General features: G+C 41.3%; 1 protein-coding gene across 3 annotated transcripts in view; it reads left to right on the plus strand.

The window, feature by feature from the left end:
- LOC123995420 (regulator of G-protein signaling 6-like) overlaps positions 1-26,641 on the plus strand; it is a 181,794-nt gene that overhangs the window by 17,958 nt on the left and 137,195 nt on the right. The window lies entirely within an intron of this gene.

Consider the following 26,641-nt stretch of genomic DNA (forward strand, 5'->3'; position numbering starts at 1 on the left):
TCTTATTGTGAAGTGGAAATGTCTAGGAGCAACAACGGCTCAGCCGCAAAGTGGTAGGCCACACAACCTCGGTACCACCGCTTCTTGATTACGTTCCCTATAACTGTCACTACGCTTGGTTCTTTCCCTAGGCGTTATTGACTCTGTTTATGTGTTTCATGTCTATATACCACAGCAGCATTACCACCCTGCATCCCACTGCTGGCTCGCTTCTGAAGCTAAGCAGGGTCGGTCCTGGTCAGTTCCTGGATGGGAGACCAGATGCTGCTGGAAGTGGTGTTGAAGGGCCAGTAGGAGGCACTCTTTCCTCTGGTCTAAAAAATATTGCGCTATGTAGGGTGCCGTTCTTCAGCTGGGACGTTAAAATGGTGGTCTGGACTCTCTGTGGTCACTAAAGATCCCATGGCACTTATCATAAGAGTAGAGGTGTTATCCCCGGTGTTCTGGATAAATTCCCAATCTGGTTCATACCATCATGGCCAACTAATCATCCCCAGCTTCCATTTGGCTCATTCATCCCCCCCCCCCCTCCTCACCACTTTCTTTCCGACTCCCAGCGTCTACATTACAATTTGTGTAATTTCTTTCCTTCTTAATGCGTTTGAGCAAATCAGCTGTGTTGTGACAAGGTAGGGGTGGTATACAGAATATATACCTATTTGGTAAAAAACCAAGTCCATATTATGGCAAGAACAGCTCAAATAAGCAAAGAGAAATGACAGTCCATCATTACTTTAAGACATGAAGGTCAGTCAATACAGAACATTTCCAGAACGCTATGATGAAACTGTCTCTCATGAGGACCGCAACATGAAAGGAAGACCCAGAGTTGCCTTTGCTGCAGATGATAAGTTCGTTAGAGTTAACGGCACCTCAGATTGCAGCCAAAGAAATGCTTCACAGAGTTCAAGTAACAGACACATCTCAACATCAACTGTTCAGAGGAGACTGTGTGAATCAGGCCTTCATGGTCGAATTGCTGCAAAGAAACCACTACTAAAGGACATCAATAAGAAGAAGAGACTTGGTTGGGCCAAGAAACATGAGCAATGGACAATAGACCGGTGGAACTCTGTCCTTTGGTCTGATGAGTCCAAATGGGAGATTTTTGGTTCCAACTGCCGTCTTTGTGAGACGCAGAGTAGGTGAACGGATGATCTCCGCATGTGTGGTTTCCACCGTGAAGCATGGAGGAGGAAGTGTGATGGAGTGGGGGTGCTTTGCTGCTGACACTGTTGGTGATTTATTTAGAATTTAAGGCACACTTAACCAGCATGGCTACCACAGCATTCTGCAGCTATATGCAATTGAGATGGTTTGGGATGAGTTGGACCGCAGAGTGAAGGAAAAGCAGCCAACAAGTGCTCAGCATATCTGGGAACCCTTTTAAGACTGTTGGAAAAGCATTCCAAGTGAAGCTGGTTGAGAGAATGCCAAGAGTGTGCAAAGCTGTTATCAAGACAAAGGGTGGCTATTTGAAGAATCTCAAATATAAAATATTTTGATTTGATTAACTTTCTTTTGGTTACTACCTGATTCCACATGTGTTATATCATAGTTTTGATGTCATCACTATTATTCTAGAATGTAGAAAATAGTTTAAAAAAAACAATAAAAAAAAGACGATGAGTAGGTGTGTCCAAACTTTTGACTGGTAATGTACGTTACATTTGTTATGGTTACAAAACACCAGAACAACTCTAGAAAGCAGGGAACTAATCCTTACAGCAGGGAACTAATCCTCACAGCAGGGAACTAATCCTTACAGCAGGGAACTAATCCTTACAGCAGGGAACTAATCCTTACAGTAGGGAACTAATCCTTACAGCAGAGAACTAATCCTCACAGCAGAGAACTAATCCTGACAGCAGAGAACTAATCCTGATAGCAGGGAATTAATCCTTACCAGGGAACTAATCCTTACAGCAGGGAACTAATTAACCTTACAGCAGAGAACTAATCCTCACAGCAGGGAACTAATCCTTACAGCAGAGAACTAATCCTGATAGCAGGGAACTAATCCTCACAGCAGGGAACTAATCCTTACAGCAGGAACTAATCCTTACAGCAGGGAACTAATCCTTACAGCAGGGAACTAATCCTTACAGCAGAGAATTTATCCTTACAGCAGGGAATTTATCCTTACAGCAGGGAACTAATCCTCACAGCAGGGAACTAATCCTTACAGCAGGGAACTAATCCTTACAGCAGGGAACTAATCCTTACAGCAGGGAACTTATCCTTACAGCAGGGAACTAATCCTTACAGCAGGGAACTTATCCTTACAGCAGGGAACTATCCTTACAGCAGGGAACTAATCCTTACAGCAGGGAACTAATCCTCACAGCAGGGAACTAATCCTCACAGCAGGGAACTAATCCTCACAGCAGGGAACTTATCCTTACAGCAGGGAACTAATCCTTACAGCAGAGAACTAATCCTTACAGCAGGGAATTTATCCTTACAGCAGGGAACTAATCCTCACAGCAGGGAACTAATCCTTACAGCAGGGAACTAATCCTCACAGCAGGGAACTAATCCTCACAGCAGGGAACTTATCCTTACAGCAGGGAACTAATCCTTACAGCAGGGAACTAATCCTTACAGCAGGGAACTAATCCTTACAGCAGGGAACTAATCCTTACAGCAGGGAACTAATCCTCACAGCAGGGAACTAATCCTCACAGCAGGGAACTAATCCTCACAGCAGGGAACTAATCCTTACAGCAGGGAACTAATCCTCACAGCAGGGAACTAATCTTACAGCAGGGAACTAATCCTCACAGCAGGGAACTAATCCTCACAGCAGGGAACTAATCCTTACAGCAGGGAACTAATCCTTACAGCAGGGAACTAATCCTTACAGCAGGGAACTAATCCTCACAGCAGGGAACTAATCCTTACAGCAGGGAACTAATCCTCACAGCAGGGAACTAATCCTCACAGCAGGGAACTTATCCTTACAGCAGGGAACTAATCCTCACAGCAGGGAACTAATCCTTACAGCAGGGAACTAATCCTTACAGCAGGGAACTAATCCTCACAGCAGGGAACTAATCCTCACAGCAGGGAACTAATCCTTACAGCAGGGAACTAATCCTTACAGCAGGGAACTAATCCTTACAGCAGGGAACTAATCCTTACAGCAGAGAACTAATCCTCACAGCAGGGAACTAATCCTCACAGCAGGGAACTAATCCTTACAGCAGGGAACTAATCCTTACAGCAGGGAACTAATCCTCACAGCAGGGAACTAATCCTTACAGCAGGGAACTAATCCTCACAGCAGGAACTAATCCTCACAGCAGGAACTAATCCTCACAGCAGGGAACTAATCCTTACAGCAGGGAACTAATCCTCACAGCAGGGAACTAATCCTTACAGCAGGGAACTAATCCTTACAGCAGGGAACTAATCCTCACAGCAGGGAACTAATCCTTACAGCAGGGGTTGATACATTTACCATTTGGGCATTTCAAGTCTGAAGTCTAAAGATATTACAAACGTTAGAAGCCTTGTTAAACCTTGAATACATTACAAGCTTGTATTTCCAGTGCAGGAAAATTCCTACAACAACATGATGATCAAATTAAGATGCTGCAGGAGCTGTTAACTGATCCTAGATCTGTGCCTAAGGGAACCTACTCTCTTCCAGCCAGTGGTGGGAAAAGTACCCAATTGTCATATTGAGGGAAAGTAAAGATACCTTAATTAATAGAAAATGACTCAAGTAAAAGTGAAAGTTACCCAGTAAAATACTACTTGAGTAAAAGTCTAAAAGTATATGGTTTTAAATATACTTAAGTATCAAAAGTAAAGGTAATTGCTAAAATATGCTTCAGTATCATAATTAAAAGTATAAATCCTTTAAAATGCCTTATATTAAACGAACCAGACGGCACAATTTTATTAATGGATAGCCAGGGGCGCACCAACACTCAGACATAATTTACAAAACGAAACCACTGTGTTAAGTGAGTCCCCCAGATCAGAGGCAGTAGAGATGATGAGGGATGTTCTCCTGATAAGTGCATGAATTTAACAATTTTCCCATCCAGCTAATCATTCAATTGTAATGAGTAGTTTTGGGTGTCAGGGAAAATGTTTGCTGTAAAAAAGTGCAGTATTTTCTTTAGAAATGTAGTGGAGTAAAAGTGCAAGTTGTCCAAAATATAAATAGTAAAGTTATGTACAAATACCCCCCCCCCAAAAAAAAATAAGACTTAAGTAGTATTCGATCCATATAACACAGAACAGTTAGGAAGAGGAGGAGAGAGGGATTCTCTTCTCTGCTAGCTACACACCCTGGGAGCCATTAGTCTGTTAGACGACTGGCATCAGCCAATATTTTCCTCTTTCTCTCTCCCTCGTTCCAACCCTGCTCTTCTCCCTCCTTTTTTGGTATAAAATTGATGAGACTGATGGGATCTGCCATCTCTCTGCCTGTCTCTCTGCCTCTCTCTTTCTCTCTCTGTCTCTCTCTCACTCTCCCCCTCTCTCTCTCTCTCTCTCTCTCCCTCTCTCTCTATCTCCATCCCTCTGTTCTCTTCTCTCTCTCTCTCTCTCTCTCTCTCTCTCTCTCTCTCTCTCTCTCTCTCTCTCTCTCTCTCTCTCTCTCTCTCTCTCTCTCATTCTCTCTCTCTCTCATTCTCTCTCTCTCTCATTCCCTCTCTCTCTCCATCCCTCTTGTTCTGTTCTCCCTCTCTTTCTTATATTGGAGTTTTGATAGAAGCTTATTGCCAGGAGACAGAGGGGTTGGTTCTCCCTATTCCCTATATTGTACCCTACTCATATAGGCTCTGGTCAAATGTAGTGCACTATAAAGGGAAAGGGTTCCATTTGGGATGCACCCCTGGTGTCTCTTCTCCAGCCCAGCTGTCATTTTCAATTTACCTCAGTGAAGTTATTAGAAGGGCAGTTTACCTCAGTGAAGCTATTAGGAGGCAGTTTACCTCAGTGAAGCTATTAGAGGGCCAGTTTACCTCAGTGAAGCTATTAGAGAGGCAGTTTACCTCAGTGAAGCTATTAGAGGGCCAGTTTACCTCAGTGAAGCTATTAGAGAGGCAGTTTACCTCAGTGAAGCTATTAGAGGGGCAGTTTACCTCAGTGAAGCTATTAGAGGGGCAGTTTACCTCAGTGAAGCTATTAGAGGGCCAGTTTACCTCAGTGAAGCTATTAGAGGGGCAGTTTTCTCCTTAACTTGCATGTTCAGGCTGAGAGCCAGACATTTTCTAGGAGCAGGAGGTGTTTTAAGATGTGTGTGTGTTGTGTTCTTCTGTCCTCGTGGGGACCTAAAATACATTTACATTCTAAATTCTATTTTCCCTAACCCCTAACCCTGTCAGATTTCAAAAAAACTTTACGGAGAAAGCAAAGCATGCAATAATCTGAGTACAGCCTTTAGACAACAAAGCAGCCAAAAAGATACCCGCCATATTGGGTAGTCAACATTACTCAGAAATAGCATTTTTAATATTCACTTTCCTTTGATGATCTTCATCAGAATGCACTCCCAGGAATCCCAGTTCCACCATAAATGTTTGATTTGTTCGATAATGTCCATCAGTTATGTCCAAATATCTTCTTTTGTTAGGGCGTTTGGTAAACATTTGGTTAACAAATCCAAAAGTTCAAAAAGTTCCGTTACAGCCCGTAGAAACATGCCAACCTAAGTATGGAATCAATCTTTAGGATGTTTTTAACATAAAACTTAATTAATGTTCCAACCGGACAATTCCTCTGTCTGTACAAATGAAGTGGAACGTAGCTACCTTTCACGTGAGCGCGCCAGCCAGAGGCACTCTGCCAGACCACTCACTCATAGAGCCCTTATGAGCCGCTCCTTTAGAGTAGAATCCCCAAAACAGGTTCTAAATACTGTTGAATCCAGTGGACAACTAATATCACCCTGTATCTTCAATGGGGGCTGAGTTGAAAAACTACAAACCTCAGATTTCCCACTTCCTGGTTGGATTTTTTTCTCAGGTTTTTGCCTGCCATATGAGTTCTGTTATACTCACAGACATCATTCAAACAGTCTTAGAAAATTCAGAGTGTTGTCTATCCACATGTACTAATTATATGCATATTCTAGCTTTTACAGCTGAGTAGCAGGCAGTTTAATTTGGGCACGTTTTTCATCCAAGCTACCCAATTACTGCCCCCTACCCCAAAGAAGTTAATATTCATACATGGACGTAAACACCACAAAACACTAGAGATACAGTCTGTGTGTAGCGTGAGCAGAGGAATGCTTTACACTAATCCATATATCTGTGTATGATAACGGCAAGGGGGATGGTTTACACTAATCCATATATATCTGTGTATGATAATGGCAAGGGGGATGGTTTACACTAATCCATATATATCTGTGTATGATAACGGCAAGGGGAATGGTTTACACTAATCCATATATATCTGTGTATGATAACGGCAAGGGGGATGGATGGTTTACACTAATCCATATATCTGTGTATGATAACGGCAAGGGGGATGGTTTACACTAATCCATATATCTGTTGATGATGAGGGGGGTTTACACTAATCCATATATCTGTTGATGATGAGGGTGATGATGAGGGTTTACACTAATCCATATATCTGTGTATGATGATGGTTTCGACTAATCCATGTATCTCAATGTATCTGTTTAGACTGATCCATATATCTCAATGTATCTGTTTAGACTGATCCATATATCTCAATGTATCTGTTTAGACTGATCCATATATCTCAATGTATCTGTTTAGACTGATCCATATATCTCAATGTATCTGTTTAGACTGATCCATATATCTCAATGTATCTGTTTAGACTGATCCATATATCTCAATGTATCTGTTTAGACTAATCCATATATCTCAATGTATCTGTTTAGACTGATCCATGTATCTCAATGTATCTGTTTAGACTGATCCATATATCTCAATGTATCTGTTTAGACTGATCCATATATCTCAATGTATCTGTTTAGACTGATCCATATATCTCAATGTATCTGTTTAGACTGATCCATATATCTCAATGTATCTGTTTAGACTGATCCATATATCTCAATGTATCTGTTTAGACTGATCCATATATCTCAATGTATCTGTTTAGACTGATCCATATATCTCAATGTATCTGTTTAGACTGATCCATATATCTCAATGTATCTGTTTAGACTGATCCATATATCTCAATGTATCTGTTTAGACTGATCCATATATCTCAATGTATCTGTTTAGACTGATCCATATATCTCAATGTATCTGTTTAGACTGATCCATATATCTCAATGTATCTGTTTAGACTGATCCATATATCTCAATGTATCTGTTTAGACTGATCCATATATCTCAATGTATCTGTTTAGACTGATCCATATATCTCAATGTATCTGTTTAGACTGATCCATATATCTCAATGTATCTGTTTAGACTGATCCATATATCTCAATGTATCTGTTTAGACTGATCCATATATCTCAATGTATGTTTAGACTGATCCATATATCTCAATGTATCTGTTTCCATATATCTCAATGTATCTGTTTAGACTGATCCATATATCTCAATGTATCTGTTTAGACTGATCCATATATCTCAATGTATCTGTTTAGACTGATCCATATATCTCAATGTATCTGTTTAGACTGATCCATATATCTCAATGTATCTGTTTAGACTGATCCATATATCTCAATGTATCTGTTTAGACTGATCCATATATCTGTTTAGACTGATCCATATATCTCAATGTATCTGTTTAGACTGATCCATCTCAATGTATCTGTTTAGACTGATCCATATATCTCAATGTATCTGTTTAGACTGATCCATATATCTCAATGTATCTGTTTAGACTGATCCATATATCTCAATGTATCTGTTTAGACTGATCCATATATCTGTTTAGACTGATCCATATATCTGTTTAGACTGATCCATATATCTGTTTAGACTGATCCATATATCTGTTTAGACTGATCCATATATCTGTTTAGACTGATCCATATATCTCAATGTATCTGTTTAGACTGATCCATATATCTCAATGTATCTGTTTAGACTGATCCATATATCTCAATGTATCTGTTTAGACTGATCCATATATCTGTTTAGACTGATCCATATATCTGTTTAGACTGATCCATATATCTGTTTAGACTGATCCATATGATCCATTAGTTTTGTGTTTAGACTGATATCTGTTTAGACTGATCCATATATCTGTTTAGACTGATCCATATGCTTAGTTGTGTATGATATCGGCAGGGGGGCGTGGCCGAGGGAGAGAGTCAAGGCCAATCTATAGAACACATTTCACCTATATACAGTGTCATGACTCTCTCTCCTTGGTGAGGATCAAAAGTGCCAGATAAGCTTTACAAATGGCTGACAGATAGCCAGACCCCCCCCCCCTCTTCCATAGGAGAGGAGAGGGGGGCTGGTTTCATGACTGAACAGCCGGTCATAAATAGTTTGCAGAAACTCTTGCCCTGCAGTATTGGAAGACTGAAACCTCTTTGTGTATAGAGAGAGAGAGTTTTTTTTCTGCCAAAACCTTTTTGTACAGATAGTGAATATGGGAACAATATTACCAATAGTAAGATAGGAATGTTAAGAATGGTCCTTGGGGATCTAAAGAATAACCCTGTCCATATGGTTTATTATTTTGTGATGTCATTAAGCCAATTTGTGTATTGCTGATTCATCAATAAGGGTTAGGGTTCTTGTAGATATCAAGGAGTAGCCGACATTCAGAATGAGACTAATGAGGTAATGATGATTAATAATTGACTGATATTGATGTGGTAATGATGATTAATAATTGACTGGTATTGATGAGGTAATGATGATTAATAATTGACTGGTATTGATGTGGTAATGATGATTAATAATTGACTGGTATTGATGTGGTAATGATGATTAATAATTGATGTGGTAATGATGATTAATAATTGACTGGTATTGATGAGGTAATGATGATTAATAATTGACTGGTATTGATGTGGTAATGATGATTAATAATTGACTGGTATTGATGTGGTAATGATGATTAATAATTGATGTGGTAATGATGATTAATGTAACGGTTCTCTTCTATCTCCTCCTCTGACGAAGAGGTAGAACAAGGATCGGACCAAAATGCAGCGTGATGATGATTCATGATATTTTAATGAAGGAAAAACTATACATACAGAAACTACGAAAATAATGAAAACCGAAACAGCCCTATCTGGTGCAAACACAAAGACAGGAACAATCACCCACCAAACAGCCCTATCTGGTGCAAAGACAGGAACAATCACCCACCAAACAGCCCTATCTGGTGCAAACACAAAGACAGGAACAATCACCCACCAAACAGCCCTATCTGGTGCAAAGACAGGAACAATCACCCACCAAACAGCCCATCTGGTGCAAAGACAGGAACAATCACCCACCAAACAGCCCTATCTGGTGCAAAGACAGGAACAATCACCCACCAAACAGCCCTATCTGGTGCAAACACAAAGACAGGAACAATCACCCACCAAACAGCCCCATCTGGTGCAAAGACAGGAACAATCACCCACCAAACAGCCCTATCTGGTGCAAACACAAAGACAGGAACAATCACCCACCAAACAGCCCCATCTGGTACAAACACAAAGACAGGAACAATCACCCACCAAACAGCCCCATCTGGTGCAAAGACAGGAACAATCACCCACCAAACAGCCCTATCTGGTGCAAAGACAGGAACAATCACCCACCAAACAGCCCCATCTGGTGCAAACACAAAGACAGGAACAATCACCCACCAAACAGCCCCATCTGGTGCAAAGACAGGAACAATCACCCACCAAACAGCCCCATCTGGTACAAAGACAGGAACAATCACCCACCAAACAGCCCCATCTGGTGAAAAGACAGGAACAATCACCCACCAAACAGCCCTATCTGGTGCAAACACAAAGACAGGAACAATCACCCACCAAACAGCCCCATCTGGTGCAAACAAAAGACAGGAACAATCACCCACCAAACAGCCCTATCTGGTGAAAAGACAGGAACAATCACCCACCAAACAGCCCTATCTGGTGCAAAGACAGGAACAATCACCCACCAAACAGCCCTATCTGGTGCAAAGACAGGAACAATCACCCACCAAACAGCCCCATCTGGTGCAAAGACAGGAACAATCACCCACCAAACAGCCCTATCTGGTGCAAAGACAGGAACAATCACCCACCAAACAGCCCTATCTGGTGAAAAGACAAAGACAGGAACAATCACCCACCAAACAGCCCTATCTGGTGCAAAGACAGGAACAATCACCCACCAAACAGCCCTATCTGGTGCAAAGACAAAGACAGGAACAATCACCCACCAAACAGCCCTATCTGGTGAAAAGACAGGAACAATCACCCACCAAACAGCCCCATCTGGTGCAAAGACAGGAACAATCACCCACCAAACAGCCCTATCTGGTGCAAACACAAAGACAGGAACAATCACCCACCAAACAGCCCTATCTGGTGCAAACACAAAGACAGGAACAATCACCCACCAAACAGCCCTATCTGGTGCAAACACAAAGACAGGAACAATCACCCACCAAACAGCCCTATCTGGTGCAAACACAAAGACAGGAACAATCACCCACGAAAACACTCACAGAATATGGCTGCCTAAATATGGTTCCCAATCAGAGACAACGATAATCACCTGACTCTGATTGAGAACCTCAGGCAGCCATAGACAATAGACACCCCACAAAACCCCAAGACAAAAACACAGCACAATAACCCATGTCACCCCCTGGCCTGACCAAAATAAATGAAGAATAAACATAATATATTTGGACAAAGGGCAGTGACAATTAATAATTGACTGATATTGATGTGGTAATGATGATTAATAATTGATGTGGTAATGATGATTAATAATTGATTGTTATTGATGTGGTAATGATGATTAATAATTGATTGTTATTGATGTGGTACAATGATTAATAATTGATGTGGTAATGATGATTAATAATTGATGTGGTAATGATGATTAATAATTGATGAGGTAATGATGATTAATAATTGATGAGGTAATGATGATTAATAATTGATCTGGTAATGATGATTAATAATTGATGTGGTAATGATGATTAATAATTGATCTGGTAATGATGATTAATAATTGACAGGTAATGATGATTAATAATTGATCTGGTAATGATGATTAATAATTGATGTGGTAATGATGATTAATAATTGATTGTTATTGATGTGGTAATGATGATTAATAATTGATGTGGTAACAATGATTAATAATGAATAATAATAATAATAATGAATAATAATGAACAGTTATCAGATGAATGATAGTCATTTTATACAACTTCATATGAACAGTTATCTCAGATGAATGATAGTCATTTTATACAACAGACTTCATATTAACAGTTATCAGATGAATGATAGTCATTTTATACAACAGACTTCATATGAACAGTTATCAGATGAATGATAGTCATTTTATACAACTTCATATTAACAGTTATCAGATGAATGATAGTCATTTTATACAACTTCATATGAACAGTTATCAGATGAATGATAGTCATTTTATACAACAGACTTCATATGAACAGTTATCAGATGAATGATAGTCATTTTATACAACAGACTTCATATTAACAGTTATCAGATGAATGATAGTCATTTTATACAACAGACTTCATATTAACAGTTATCAGATGAATGATAGTCATTTTATACATGTGGTAATTGTTACTTCATATGAAAGTTATCAGATGAATGATAGTCATTTTATACAACTTCATATGAACAGTTATCAGATGAATGATAGTCATTTTATACAACTTCATATGAACAGTTATCAGATGAATGATAGTCATTTTATACAACTTCATATGAACAGTTATCAGATGAATGATAGTCATTTTATACAACAGACTTGATATGAACAGTTATGATGAATGATAGTCATTTTATACAACAGACTTGATGATTAACAGTTATCAGATGAATGATAGTCATTTTATACAACAGACTTCATATGATGATTATCAGATGAATGATAGTAATTTTATACAACAGACTTGATATGAACAGTTATCAGATGAATGATAGTCATTTTATAAACAGACTTCATATTAACAGTTATCAGATGAATGATAGTGATTTTATACAACAGACTTAATATGAACAGTTATCAGATGAATGATAGTCATTTAATAAACTTCATATTAACAGTTATCAGATGAATGATAGTCATTTTATACAACTTCATATGAACAGTTATCAGATGAATGATAGTCATTTTATACAACTTCATATGAACAGTTATCAGATGAATGATAGTCATTTTATACAACTTCATGATGAATGATGATTTTATACAACTTCATATGAACAGTTATCAGATGAATGATAGTCATTTTATACAACTTCATATGAACAGTTATCAGATGAATGATAGTCATTTTATACAACTTCATATGAACAGTTATCAGATGAATGATGTCATTTTATACAACTTCATATGAACAGTTATCAGATGAATGATAGTCATTTTATACAACAGACTTCATATGAACAGTTATCAGATGAATGATAGTCATTTTATACAACAGACTTCATATGAACAGTTATCAGATGAATGATAGTCATTTTATACAACAGACTTCATATGAACAGTTATCAGATGAATGATAGTCATTTTATACAACAGACTTCATATGAACAGTTATCAGATGAATGATAGTCATTTTATACAACAGACTTCATATTAACAGTTATCAGATGAATGATAGTCATTTTATACAACTTCATATTAACAGTTATCAGATGAATGATAGTCATTTTATACAACAGACATCATATGAACAGTTATCAGATGAATGATAGTCATTTTATACAACAGACATCATATGAACAGTTATCAGATGAATGATAGTCATTTTATACAACAGACTTCATATTAACAGTTATCAGATGAATGATAGTCATTTTATACAACTTCATATTAACAGTTATCAGATGAATGATAGTCATTTTATACAACTTCATATGAACAGTTATCAGATGAATGATAGTCATTTTATACAACAGACTTCATATGAACAGTTATCAGATGAATGATAGTCATTTTATACAACAGACTTCATATTAACAGTTATCAGATGAATGATAGTCATTTTATACAACAGACTTCATATTAACAGTTATCAGATGAATGATAGTCATTTTATACAACTTCATATTAACAGTTATCAGATGAATGATAGTCATTTTATACAACTTCATATGAACAGTTATCAGATGAATGATAGTCATTTTATACAACTTCATATGAACAGTTATCAGATGAATGATAGTCATTTTATACAACAGACTTCATATGAACAGTTATCAGATGAATGATAGTCATTTTATACAACTTCATATGAACAGTTATCAGATGAATGATAGTCATTTTATACAACAGACTTCATATTTGTTATCAGATGAATGATAGTCATTTTATACAACAGACTTCATATTAACAGTTATCAGATGAATGATAGTCATTCTGTGTAGCATGAAGGGTTGTGTTTTTGTTTAATCCATTTAGGGAGGGAATGGATGAGAGGGCTTGTTTTCTCTGGGACTAATGAGGATTTAGCATTTTGAGAGATGGACAGTGTTGTGTTTGTTGGGACTAATGAAAGCGAGAGGATGAATATAGTGTTTGTTTTCTGTTCTAATGAGGATTTAGCTGAGAGATGAATGAGTGTTGTGTTTCTCTGGGACTAATGAGGATTTAGCTGAGAGATGGATGAGTGTTGTGTTTCTCTGGGACTAATGAGGATTTAGTTGAGAGATGAATGAGTGTTGTGTTTCTCTGGGACTAATGAGGATTTAGCTGAGAGATGGATGAGTGTTGTGTTTCTCTGGGACTAATGAGGATTTAGCTGAGAGATGGATGAGTGTTGTTTCTCTGGGACTAATGAGGATTTAGCTGAGAGATGGATGAGTGGTGTGTTTCTCTGGGACTAATGAGGATTTAGCTGAGAGATGGATGAGTGTTGTGTTTCTCTGGGACTAATGCCTGTAGTCTCAGTCTAGCACGTTAATGATATTGTGGCATCATATACCCTTTATAGTGCACTACTTTTGACCAGAGCCCTAGTGCACACTGCACTATAAAGGGTTCATTTGGGATTCATCCAAAGAGTTCAACAGTGGATATGTCTTCGACCCTTGGCATTTGGTGTGTCATTCTCTCTTCCACAAGATTAGCTGTGTCCTTTGGTCGTGGAGCTAGTCTCCCCCCCTTCCCCACTCTCTCTCTCTCTCTCTCTCTCTCTCTCTCTCTCTCTCTCTCTCTCTCTCTCCCTCTGTCTCTCTCTCTCTGTCTCTGTCTCTCTCTCTCCCTCTGTCTCTCCTCAAGACCTCTTCTCTGAGTTGAAGGGCAGAGCACCGTCTGTTCAGTCAGACTGCCCCAGTCAGTGTGCGTGCGTGCGTGCGTGCGTGCGAGAGAGAGAGAGTAAGTCTGCTGTTTGTCTGTCTGCCCATCTCTGACACTGAATGACTAAACACTTCTAATAATAGCAGGAAGTCACAGCAAGTGGATAAAGGAACTGTGACATCATCACAGTAGGAGTCCAGAACACACCTGTAATTGTGACATCACCACAGTAGGAGTCCAGAACACACCTGTAATTGTGACATCACCACAGTAGGAGTCCAGAACACACCTGTAATTGTGACATCACCACAGTAGGAGTCCAGAACACACCTGTAATTGTGACATCACCACAGTAGGAGTCCAGAACACACCTGTAATTGTGACATCACCACAGTAGGAGTCCAGAACACACCTGTAATTGTGACATCACCACAGTAGGAGTCCAGAACACACCTGTAATTGTGACATCACCACAGTAGGAGTCCAGAACACACCTGTAATTGTGACATCACCACAGTAGGAGTCCAGAACACACCTGTAATTGTGACATCACCACAGTAGGAGTCCAGAACACACCTGTAATTGTGACATCACCACAGTAGGAGTCCAGAACACACCTGTAATTGTGACATCACCACAGTAGGAGTCCAGAACACACCTGTAATTGTGACATCACCACAGTAGGAGTCCAGAACACACCTGTAATTGTGACATCACCACAGTAGGAGTCCAGAACACACCTGTAATTGTGACATCACCACAATAGGAGTCCAGAACACACCTGCACCTCTTACTGAGGGGAATCATTTCACAGGACACAAGTTCTATAATTAAACCTCTGTGGGTTGTCAGGGAGATTCTGTGCTCCAAACCTCACTTGTTTCCCGTCCTCAGACAGGATGAGATGAGGATGTGTTGTATCGGGGTCCGGAGTCACATACTGTACACTTCAGCTTGATGGCAGGGAACTTCTCCATCTCTTCATCCCAAGCCTCGTCCAGCCCAAACTGTACTCTCCTCACGGTAAACACACACACGTTATTGTTAGAACTGATATTATACCAGCTATTTGTGGGTGGAAGGCTGCAGAGGGACTCAGTGTGTGAGAGCTGATCAAGCTCAGTACTCCTCCTCTGTAGCGCAGTGCTCCTCCTCTGTAGCTCAGTGCTCCTCCTCTGTAGCTCAGTGCTCCTCCTCTGTAGCTCAGTGCTCCTCCTCTGTAGCCCAGTGCTCCTCTGTAGCTCAGTACTCCTCTGTAGCTCAGTGCTCCTCTGTAGCTCAGTGCTCCTCTGTAGCGCAGTGGTCCTCCTCTGTAGCTCAGTGCTCCTCCTCTGTAGCTCAGTGCTCCTCCTCTGTAGCTCAGTGCTCCTCCTCTGTAACTCAGTGCTCCTCTGTAGCTCAGTGCTCCTCCTCTGTAACTCAGTGCTCCTCCTCTGTAGCTCAGTGCTCCTCCTCTGTAGCTCAGTGCTCCTCCTCTGTAGCTCAGTGCTCCTCCTCTGTACCTCAGTGCTCCTCCTTTGTAGCTCAGTGCTCCTCCTCTGTAGCTCAGTGCTCCTCCTCTGTAGCTCAGTGCTCCTCCTCTGTAGCCCAGTGCTCCTCTGTAGCTCAGTACTCCTCTGTAGCTCAGTACTCCTCTGTAGCTCAGTGCTCCTCTGTAGCTCAGTGCTCCTCTGTAGCTCAGTGCTCCTCTGTAGCTCAGTGCTCCTCCTCTGTAGCTCAGTGCTCCTCCTCTGTAGCTCAGTGCTCCTCCTCTGTAGCTCAGTGCTCCTCCTCTGTAGCTCAGTGCTCCTCCTCTGTAGCTCAGTGCTCCCCTGTAGCTCAGTGCTCCTCCTCTGTAGCTCAGTGCTCCTCTGTAGATCAGTGCTCCTCCTCTGTAGATCAGTGCTCCTCCTCTGTAGCTCAGTGCTCCTCTGTAGCTCAGTGCTCCTCTGTAGCTCAGTACTTCTCCTCTGTAGCTCAGTGCTCCTCTGTAGCTCAGTGCTCCTCCTCTGTAGCTCAGTGCTCCTCGTCTGTAGCTCAGTGCTCCTCGTCTGTAGCTCAGTGCTCCTCCTCTGTAGCTTAGTGCTCCTCCTCTGTAGCTCAATGCTCCTCTGTAGCTCAGTGCTCCTCCTCTGTAGCTCAGTGCTCCTCCTCTGTAGCTCAGTGCTCCTCTGTAGCTCAGTGCTCCTCCTCTGTAGCTCAGTGCTTCTCCTTTGTAGCTCAGTGCTCCTCCTCTGTAGCTCAGTTCTCCTCTGTAGCTTAGTGCTCCTCCTCTGTAGCTTAGTGCTCCTCCTCTGTAGCTCAGTGCTCCTCTGTAGCTCAGTGCTCCTCCTCTGTAGCTCAGTGCTCCTCCTCTGTAGCTCAGTGCTCCTCTGTAGCTCAGTGCTCCTCTGTAGCTCAGTGCTCCTCCTCTGTAGCTCAGTGCTACTTCTCTGTAGCTCAGTGCTCCTCCTCTGTAGCTCAGTGCTTCTCCTCTGTAGCTCAGTGCTACTCCTCTGTAGCTCAGTGCTCCTTCTCTGTAGCTCAGTGCTCCTCCTCTGTAGCTTAGTGATTTCCTGCTCCAATTCTTCAATGAGCCCTTCATTCGACGAGCTCAGCCTCACCTCGACAAGCTCAGCCTCACCTCAGCGAGCTCAGCCTCACCTCGACAAGCTCAGCCTCACCTCGACGAGTTCAGCCTCACCTCAGCGAGCTCAGCCTCACCTCGGCGAGCTCAGCTTCACCTCAGCGATGAGCTCAGCCTGGATTCTTCTCTCAGCGCACCGGAGCAGTGAAGGCCTCCACACTTTCTGCTCTGTCTTTCTCTGCATATCCCTGAGTATCCCTGAGTGTTTGATCTTCTTCAACTTCTGCACTCTCCTAAATCATCTTTCCCAGCTGACCCTTCCTCTCTCCACAGTCTTCCTCTATGGGGACAGTCTCTCTCCACACTCTTCCTCTATGGGGACAGTCTCTCTCCACAGTCTTCCTCTATAGGGACAGTCTCTCTCCACAGTCTTCCTCTATGGGGACAGTCTCCCTCCACACTCTTCCTCTATAGGGACAGTCTCTCTCCACAGTCTTCCTCTATGGGGACAGTCTCTCTCCACACTCTTCCTCTATAGGGACAGTCTCTCTCCACACTCTTCCTCTAGAGGGACAGTCTCTCTCCACACTCTTCCTCTATAGGGACAGTCTTGTGGTCTGTCTCAGTGCAGCTCTGACACACATCTGGGAGATCCTGCAGAACAGCTCCAGGGGGTCCCATGTGCTTCTGACACACCTTGTCTTGCAGCTTCTCCACAGAGTCGATGAGCTTGTGTCTCTTCAAGGCTGCCAGTCTATGATGAGGCTCCAGGTGAGTTTCACCGTTAGAGACCAGACACACCAGGCAGAACTTCAGGACATTGTGTTCCCCCTCAGTGCAGACGTCACAGGGCAATCCTCTAGGTTTAACGAGGGGTTGCTCTGAGGTGATAGGTGTGATTTTAACTGGAGCTGATTTCTTAAAGCTGAGCAGCCATTTCAGAAATCAATGTATTCACGCTGAGATCAGGTCTCCTTTCAAATGTCTTTTTACACAGTGGACATTGGCACCGGTCAGTGTTATCCCAATACACGCTGAAACAGGCCTGCAGACGTTGTCCACGTGGAGTGTAGACTGGGTCAGTGAACTCATCCAGGCAGAGAGAGTATTGACGCTACACTTCAGACTGGAGAAGGCTGGAGTATGCCGTTGCTATAGGAACAAACCAAAAGTACTGTCAAACTATTGTAATTCACAGGTGATCGTACTGTATCGTAAAAGCTTAAAAGCTACCTGCTGGAGTGCGTGCTACGGGTGGGTGTTGCTATGGTAACCAGTTAGCTGAGATTTATTTATTTTATTTTCATTTTACCTTTATTTAACCAGGCAAGTCAGTTAAGAACAAATTCTTATTTGCAATGATGGCCTAGGAACAGTGGGTTAACTGCCTGTTCAGGGGCAGAACGACAGATTTGTACCTTGTCAGTTTGGCGGGGCTTTACCTAGCAAGGACTTATAGATTACCTGGAGCCAGTGGGTTTGGGGACGAATATGTAGCGAGAGCCAGCAATCGAGAGCATTACAGGACGCAGTGGTGGGTAGTATATGGGGCTTTGGTGACAAAACAGATGGCACTGTCATAGACTGCATCCAATTTTATTGAGTAGGGTATTGGAGGCTATTTTGTAAATGACATCGCCGAAGTCGAGGATTGATAGAATGGTCAGTTTTACAAGGGTATGTTTGGCAGCATGAGTGAAGGATGCTTTGTTGCGAAATAGGAAGCCGATTCATTTTGGATTGGAGATGTTTCATGTGAGTCTGGAAGGAGAGATTACAGTCTAACCAGCGATCGTTTGAAGAGCATGCATTTAGTTTTAGTTGCATTTAAAAGCAGTTGGAGGCCACGGAAGGAGTGTTGTATGGCATTGAAGCTCGTTTGGAGGTTTGTTAACACAGTGTCCAAAGAAGGGCCAGAAGTATACATAATGGTGTCGTCTGCGTAGAGGTGAATCAGAGAATCACCAGCAGCAAGATATCATTGATATATACAGAGAAAAGAGTTGACCCGAGAGACTGTGTAGGGGTTGATGGTTCACTCGGCTTGATCCTGAATGTGTAGGGGTTGACGGTCACTAGAATTGATACTGAATTTGTAGGGGTTGACGGTCACTAGAATTGATACTGAATTTGTAGGGGTTGACGGTCACTAGAATTGATACTGAATTTGTAGGGGTTGATGGTTCACTCTGCTTGATCCTGAATGTGTAGGGGTTGACGGTCACTAGAATTGATACTGAATTTGTAGGGGTTGACGGTCACTAGAATTGATACTGAATTTGTAGGGGTTGACGGTCACTAGAATTGATACTGAATTTGTAGGGGTTGACGGTCACTAGAATTGATACTGAATTTGTAGGGGTTGATGGTCACTAGAATTGATACTGAATTTGTAGGGGTTGACGGTCACTAGAATTGATACTGAATTTGTAGGGGTTGACGGTCACTAGAATTGATCCTGAATGTGTAGGAGTTGATGGTCACTAGAATTGATACTGAATTTATAGGGGTTGACGGTCACTAGAATTGATACTGAATTTGTAGGGGTTGACGGTCACTAGAATTGATACTGAATTTGTAGGGGTTGATGGTCACTAGAATTGATACTGAATTTGTAGGGGTTGACGGTCACTAGAATTGATACTGAATTTGTAGGGGTTGACGGTCACTAGAATTGATACTGAATTTGTAGGGGTTGACGGTCACTAGAATTGATACTGAATTTGTAGGGGTTGACGGTCACTAGAATTGATACTGAATTTGTAGGGGTTGACGGTCACTAGAATTGATACTGAATTTGTAGGGGTTGACGGTCACTAGAATTGATACTGAATTTGTAGGGGTTGACGGTCACTAGAATTGATACTGAATTTGTAGGGGTTGACGGTCACTAGAATTGATACTGAATTTGTAGGGGTTGACGGTCACTAGAATTGATACTGAATTTGTAGGGGTTGACGGTCACTAGAATTGATACTGAATTTGTAGGGGTTGACGGTCACTAGAATTGATCCTGAATGTGTAGGGGTTGATGGTTCACTCGGCTTGATCCTGAATGTGTAGGGGTTGATGGTTCACTCGGCTTGATCCTGAATGTGTAGGGGTTGATGGTTCACTCGGCTTGATCCTGAATGTGTAGGAGTTGATGGTCACTAGAATTGATACTGAATTTGTAGGAGTTGACGGTCACTAGAATTGATACTGAATTTGTAGGGGTTGACGGTCACTAGAATTGATACTGAATTTGTAGGGGTTGACGGTCACTAGAATTGATACTGAATTTGTAGGGGTTGACGGTCACTAGAATTGATACTGAATTTGTAGGGGTTGACGGTCACTAGAATTGATACTGAATTTGTAGGGGTTGACGGTCACTAGAATTGATACTGAATTTGTAGGGGTTGATGGTCACTAGAATTGATACTGAATTTGTAGGGGTTGACGGTCACTAGAATTGATACTGAATTTGTAGGGGTTGACGGTCACTAGAATTGATCCTGAATGTGTAGGAGTTGATGGTCACTAGAATTGATACTGAATTTATAGGGGTTGACGGTCACTAGAATTGATACTGAATTTGTAGGGGTTGACGGTCACTAGAATTGATACTGAATTTGTAGGGGTTGATGGTCACTAGAATTGATACTGAATTTATAGGGGTTGACGGTCACTAGAATTGATACTGAATTTGTAGGGGTTGACGGTCACTAGAATTGATACTGAATTTGTAGGGGTTGATGGTTCACTCGGCTTGATCCTGAATGTGTAGGGGTTGACGGTCACTAGAATTGATACTGAATTTGTAGGGGTTGACGGTCACTAGAATTGATACTGAATTTGTAGGGGTTGACGGTCACTAGAATTGATACTGAATTTGTAGGGGTTGATGGTTCACTCGGCTTGATCCTGAATGTGTAGGGGTTGACGGTCACTAGAATTGATACTGAATTTGTAGGGGTTGACGGTCACTAGAATTGATACTGAATTTGTAGGGGTTGACGGTCACTAGAATTGATACTGAATTTGTAGGGGTTGACGGTCACTAGAATTGATACTGAATTTGTAGGGGTTGATGGTCACTAGAATTGATACTGAATTTGTAGGGGTTGACGGTCACTAGAATTGATACTGAATTTGTAGGGGTTGACGGTCACTAGAATTGATCCTGAATGTGTAGGAGTTGATGGTCACTAGAATTGATACTGAATTTATAGGGGTTGACGGTCACTAGAATTGATACTGAATTTGTAGGGGTTGACGGTCACTAGAATTGATACTGAATTTGTAGGGGTTGATGGTCACTAGAATTGATACTGAATTTGTAGGGGTTGACGGTCACTAGAATTGATACTGAATTTGTAGGGGTTGACGGTCACTAGAATTGATACTGAATTTGTAGGGGTTGACAGTCACTAGAATTGATACTGAATTTGTAGGGGTTGACGGTCACTAGAATTGATACTGAATTTGTAGGGGTTGACGGTCACTAGAATTGATACTGAATTTGTAGGGGTTGACGGTCACTAGAATTGATACTGAATTTGTAGGGGTTGACGGTCACTAGAATTGATACTGAATTTGTAGGGGTTGACGGTCACTAGAATTGATACTGAATTTGTAGGGGTTGAATTTGTAGGGGTTGACGGTCACTAGAATTGATACTGAATTTGTAGGGGTTGACGGTCACTAGAATTGATACTGAATTTGTAGGGGTTGACGGTCACTAGAATTGATACTGAATTTGTAGGGGTTGACGGTCACTAGAATTGATACTGAATTTGTAGGGGTTGATGGTTCACTAGAATTGATCCTGAATGTGTAGGGGTTGATGGTCACTAGAATTGATACTGAATTTATAGGGGTTGACGGTCACTAGAATTGATACTGAATTTGTAGGGGTTGATGGTCACTAGAATTGATACTGAATTTGTAGGGGTTGATGGTCACTAGAATTGATACTGAATTTGTAGGGGTTGACGGTCACTAGAATTGATACTGAATTTGTAGGGGTTGACGGTCACTAGAATTGATACTGAATTTGTAGGGGTTGACGGTCACTAGAATTGATACTGAATTTGTTAGGGGTTGATACGGTCACTGATACTGAATTGATACTGAATTTGATACTGAATTTGGGGTTGACGGTCACTAGAATTGATACTGAATTTGTAGGGGTTGACGGTCACTAGAATTGATACTGAATTTGTAGGGGTTGACGGTCACTAGAATTGATACTGAATTTGTAGGGGTTGATGGTCACTAGAATTGATACTGAATTTGTAGGGGTTGACGGTCACTAGAATTGATACTGAATTTGTAGGGGTTGATGGTCACTAGAATTGATACTGAATTTGTAGGGGTTGACGGTCACTAGAATTGATACTGAATTTGTAGGGGTTGACGGTCACTAGAATTGATACTGAATTTGTAGGGGTTGATGGTCACTAGAATTGATACTGAATTTGTAGGGGTTGACGGTCACTAGAATTGATACTGAATTTGTAGGGGTTGACGGTCACTAGAATTGATACTGAATTTGTAGGGGTTGACGGTCACTAGAATTGATACTGAATTTGTAGGGGTTGACGGTCACTAGAATTGATACTGAATTTGTAGGGGTTGATGGTCACTAGAATTGATACTGAATTTGTAGGGGTTGACGGTCACTAGAATTGATACTGAATTTGTAGGGGTTGACGGTCACTAGAATTGATACTGAATTTGTAGGGGTTGACGGTCACTAGAATTGATACTGAATTTGTAGGGGTTGACGGTCACTAGAATTGATACTGAATTTGTAGGGGTTGACGGTCACTAGAATTGATACTGAATTTGTAGGGGTTGACGGTCACTAGAATTGATACTGAATTTGTAGGGGTTGACGGTCACTAGAATTGATACTGAATTTGTAGGGGTTGACGGTCACTAGAATTGATACTGAATTTGTAGGGGTTGACGGTCACTAGAATTGATACTGAATTTGTAGGGGTTGACGGTCACTAGAATTGATACTGAATTTGTAGGGGTTGACGGTCACTAGAATTGATACTGAATTTGTAGGGGTTGACGGTCACTAGAATTGATACTGAATTTGTAGGGGTTGACGGTCACTAGAATTGATACTGAATTTGTAGGGGTTGTCACTAGAATTGATACGGTCACTAGAATTGATACTGAATTTGTAGGGGTTGACGGTCACTAGAATTGATACTGAATTTGTAGGGGTTGACGGTCACTAGAATTGATACTGAATTTGTAGGGGTTGACGGTCACTAGAATTGATACTGAATTTGTAGGGGTTGACGGTCACTAGAATTGATACTGAATTTGTAGGGGTTGACGGTCACTAGAATTGATACTGAATTTGTAGGGGTTGATGGTCACTGATCCTGAAATAGAATTGATACTGAATTTGTAGGGGTTGATGGTCACTAGAATTGATACTGAATTTGTAGGGGTTGATGGTCACTAGAATTGATACTGAATTTGTAGGGGTTGATGGTCACTAGAATTGATACTGAATTTGTAGGGGTTGACGGTCACTAGAATTGATACTGAATTTGTAGGGGTTGATGGTCACTAGAATTGATACTGAATTTGTAGGGGTTGACGGTCACTAGAATTGATACTGAATTTGTAGGGGTTGATGGTCACTAGAATTGATACTGAATTTGTAGGGGTTGACGGTCACTAGAATTGATACTGAATTTGTAGGGGTTGATGGTCACTAGAATTGATACTGAATTTGTAGGGGTTGATGGTCACTAGAATTGATACTGAATTTGTAGGGGTTGACGGTCACTAGAATTGATACTGAATTTGTAGGGGTTGACGGTCACTAGAATTGATACTGAATTTGTAGGGGTTGACGGTCACTAGAATTGATACTGAATTTGTAGGGGTTGACGGTCACTAGAATTGATACTGAATTTGTAGGGGTTGATGGTCACTAGAATTGATACTGAATTTGTAGGGGTTGACGGTCACTAGAATTGATACTGAATTTGTAGGGGTTGACGGTCACTAGAATTGATACTGAATTTGTAGGGGTTGATGGTCACTAGAATTGATACTGAATTTGTAGGGGTTCGGTCACTAGAATTGATATGAATTTGTAGGGGTTGACGGTCACTAGAATTGATACTGAATTTGTAGGGGTTGACGGTCACTAGAATTGATACTGAATTTGTAGGGGTTGACGGTCACTAGAATTGATACTGAATTTGTAGGGGTTGACGGTCACTAGAATTGATACTGAATTTGTAGGGGTTGACGGTCACTAGAATTGATACTGAATTTGTAGGGGTTGACGGTCACTAGAATTGATACTGAATTTGTAGGGGTTGACGGTCACTAGAATTGATACTGAATTTGTAGGGGTTGACGGTCACTAGAATTGATACTGAATTTGTAGGGGTTGACGGTCACTAGAATTGATACTGAATTTGTAGGGGTTGACGGTCACTAGAATTGATACTGAATTTTAGGGGTTGACGGTCACTAGAATTGATACTGAATTTGTAGGGGTTGACGGTCACTAGAATTGATACTGAATTTGTAGGGGTTGACGGTCACTAGAATTGATACTGAATTTGTAGGGGTTGACGGTCACTAGAATTGATACTGAATTTGTAGGGGTTGACGGTCACTAGAATTGATACTGAATTTGTAGGGGTTGACGGTCACTAGAATTGATACTGAATTTGTAGGGGTTGACGGTCACTAGAATTGATACTGAATTTGTAGGGGTTGACGGTCACTAGAATTGATACTGAATTTGTAGGGGTTGACGGTCACTAGAATTGATACTGAATTTGTAGGGGTTGACGGTCACTAGAATTGATACTGAATTTGTAGGGGTTGACGGTCACTAGAATTGATACTGAATTTGTAGGGGTTGACGGTCACTAGAATTGATACTGAATTTGTAGGGGTTGACGGTCACTAGAATTGATACTGAATTTGTAGTTGATACTGAATTTTGACGGTCACTAGAATTGATACTGAATTTGTAGGGGTTGACGGTCACTAGAATTGATACTGACGGTCACTAGAATTGATACTGAATTTGTAGGGGTTGACGGTCACTAGAATTGATACTGAATTTGTAGGGGTTGACGGTCACTAGAATTGATACTGAATTTGTAGGGGTTGACGGTCACTAGAATTGATACTGAATTTGTAGGGGTTGACGGTCACTAGAATTGATACTGAATTTGTAGGGGTTGACGGTCACTAGAATTGATACTGAATTTGTAGGGGTTGACGGTCACTAGAATTGATACTGAATTTGTAGGGGTTGACGGTCACTAGAATTGATACTGAATTTGTAGGGGTTGATGGTCACTAGAATTGATCCTGAATTTGTAGGGGTTGACGGTCACTAGAATTGATCCTGAATTTGTAGGAGTTGATGGTCACTAGAATTGATACTGAATTTGTAGGGGTTGATGGTCACTAGAATTGATACTGAATTTGTAGGGGTTGATGGTTCACTAGAATTGATACTGAATTTGTAGGGGTTGATGGTTCACTAGAATTGATACTGAATTTGTAGGGGTTGATGGTCACTAGAATTGATACTGAATTTGTAGGGGTTGATGGTCACTAGAATTGATACTGAATTTGTAGGGGTTGCGGTCACTAGAATTGATACTGAATTTGTAGGGGTTGACGGTCACTAGAATTGATACTGAATTTGTAGGGGTTGACGGTCACTAGAATTGATACTGAATTTGTAGGGGTTGACGGTCACTAGAATTGATACTGAATTTGTAGGGGTTGACGGTCACTAGAATTGATACTGAATTTGTAGGGGTTGACGGTCACTAGAATTGATACTGAATTTGTAGGGGTTGACGGTCACTAGAATTGATACTGAATTTGTAGGGGTTGACGGTCACTAGAATTGATACTGAATTTGTAGGGGTTGACGGTCACTAGAATTGATACTGAATTTGTAGGGGTTGACGGTCACTAGAATTGATACTGAATTTGTAGGGGTTGACGGTCACTAGAATTGATACTGAATTTGTAGGGGTTGACGGTCACTAGAATTGATACTGAATTTGTAGGGGTTGACGGTCACTTGAATTGATACTGAATTTGAGGTTGACGGTCACTAGAATTGATACTGAATTTGTAGTCTTTTTTGATGTCACTAGAATTTGTTACTAGGATTTGTAGGGGCTGTAGAACTAGATCCTTTTCTGCCCTATAGGGAGGGATGCTGTAGGAAGGGAGAGAGGGATGCTGCTGGGATGCTGTAGGGAGGGGTGCTGTAGAGAGGGATGCTGTAGGGAGGGGTGCTGTAGGGGAGGGATGCTGTAGGAAGGGATGCTGTAGGGGAGGGGTGCTGTAGAGAGGATGCTGTAGGGAGAATTGATAGAGAGGGATGCTGTAGGGAGGGATTCTGTAGGGAGGGTTTCTGTAGGGAGGATGCTGTAGGGAGGGGTGCTGTAGGGATGTGCTGTAGAGAGGGATGCTGTAGAAGATTTGTTATGCTGTAGGATTTGGAGGGATGCTGTAGAGAGGGATGCTGTAGGGAGGGATGCTGTAGGGAGGGATGCTGTAGGGAGGGATGCTGTAGAGAGGGATGCTGTAGAGAGGGATGCTGTAGGGAGGGGTGCTGTAGAGAGGGATGCTGTAGGGAGGG

Source organism: Oncorhynchus gorbuscha, linkage group LG14 (genome assembly GCF_021184085.1).
Source record: "Oncorhynchus gorbuscha isolate QuinsamMale2020 ecotype Even-year linkage group LG14, OgorEven_v1.0, whole genome shotgun sequence".
Lineage (NCBI taxonomy): Eukaryota > Metazoa > Chordata > Actinopteri > Salmoniformes > Salmonidae > Oncorhynchus > Oncorhynchus gorbuscha.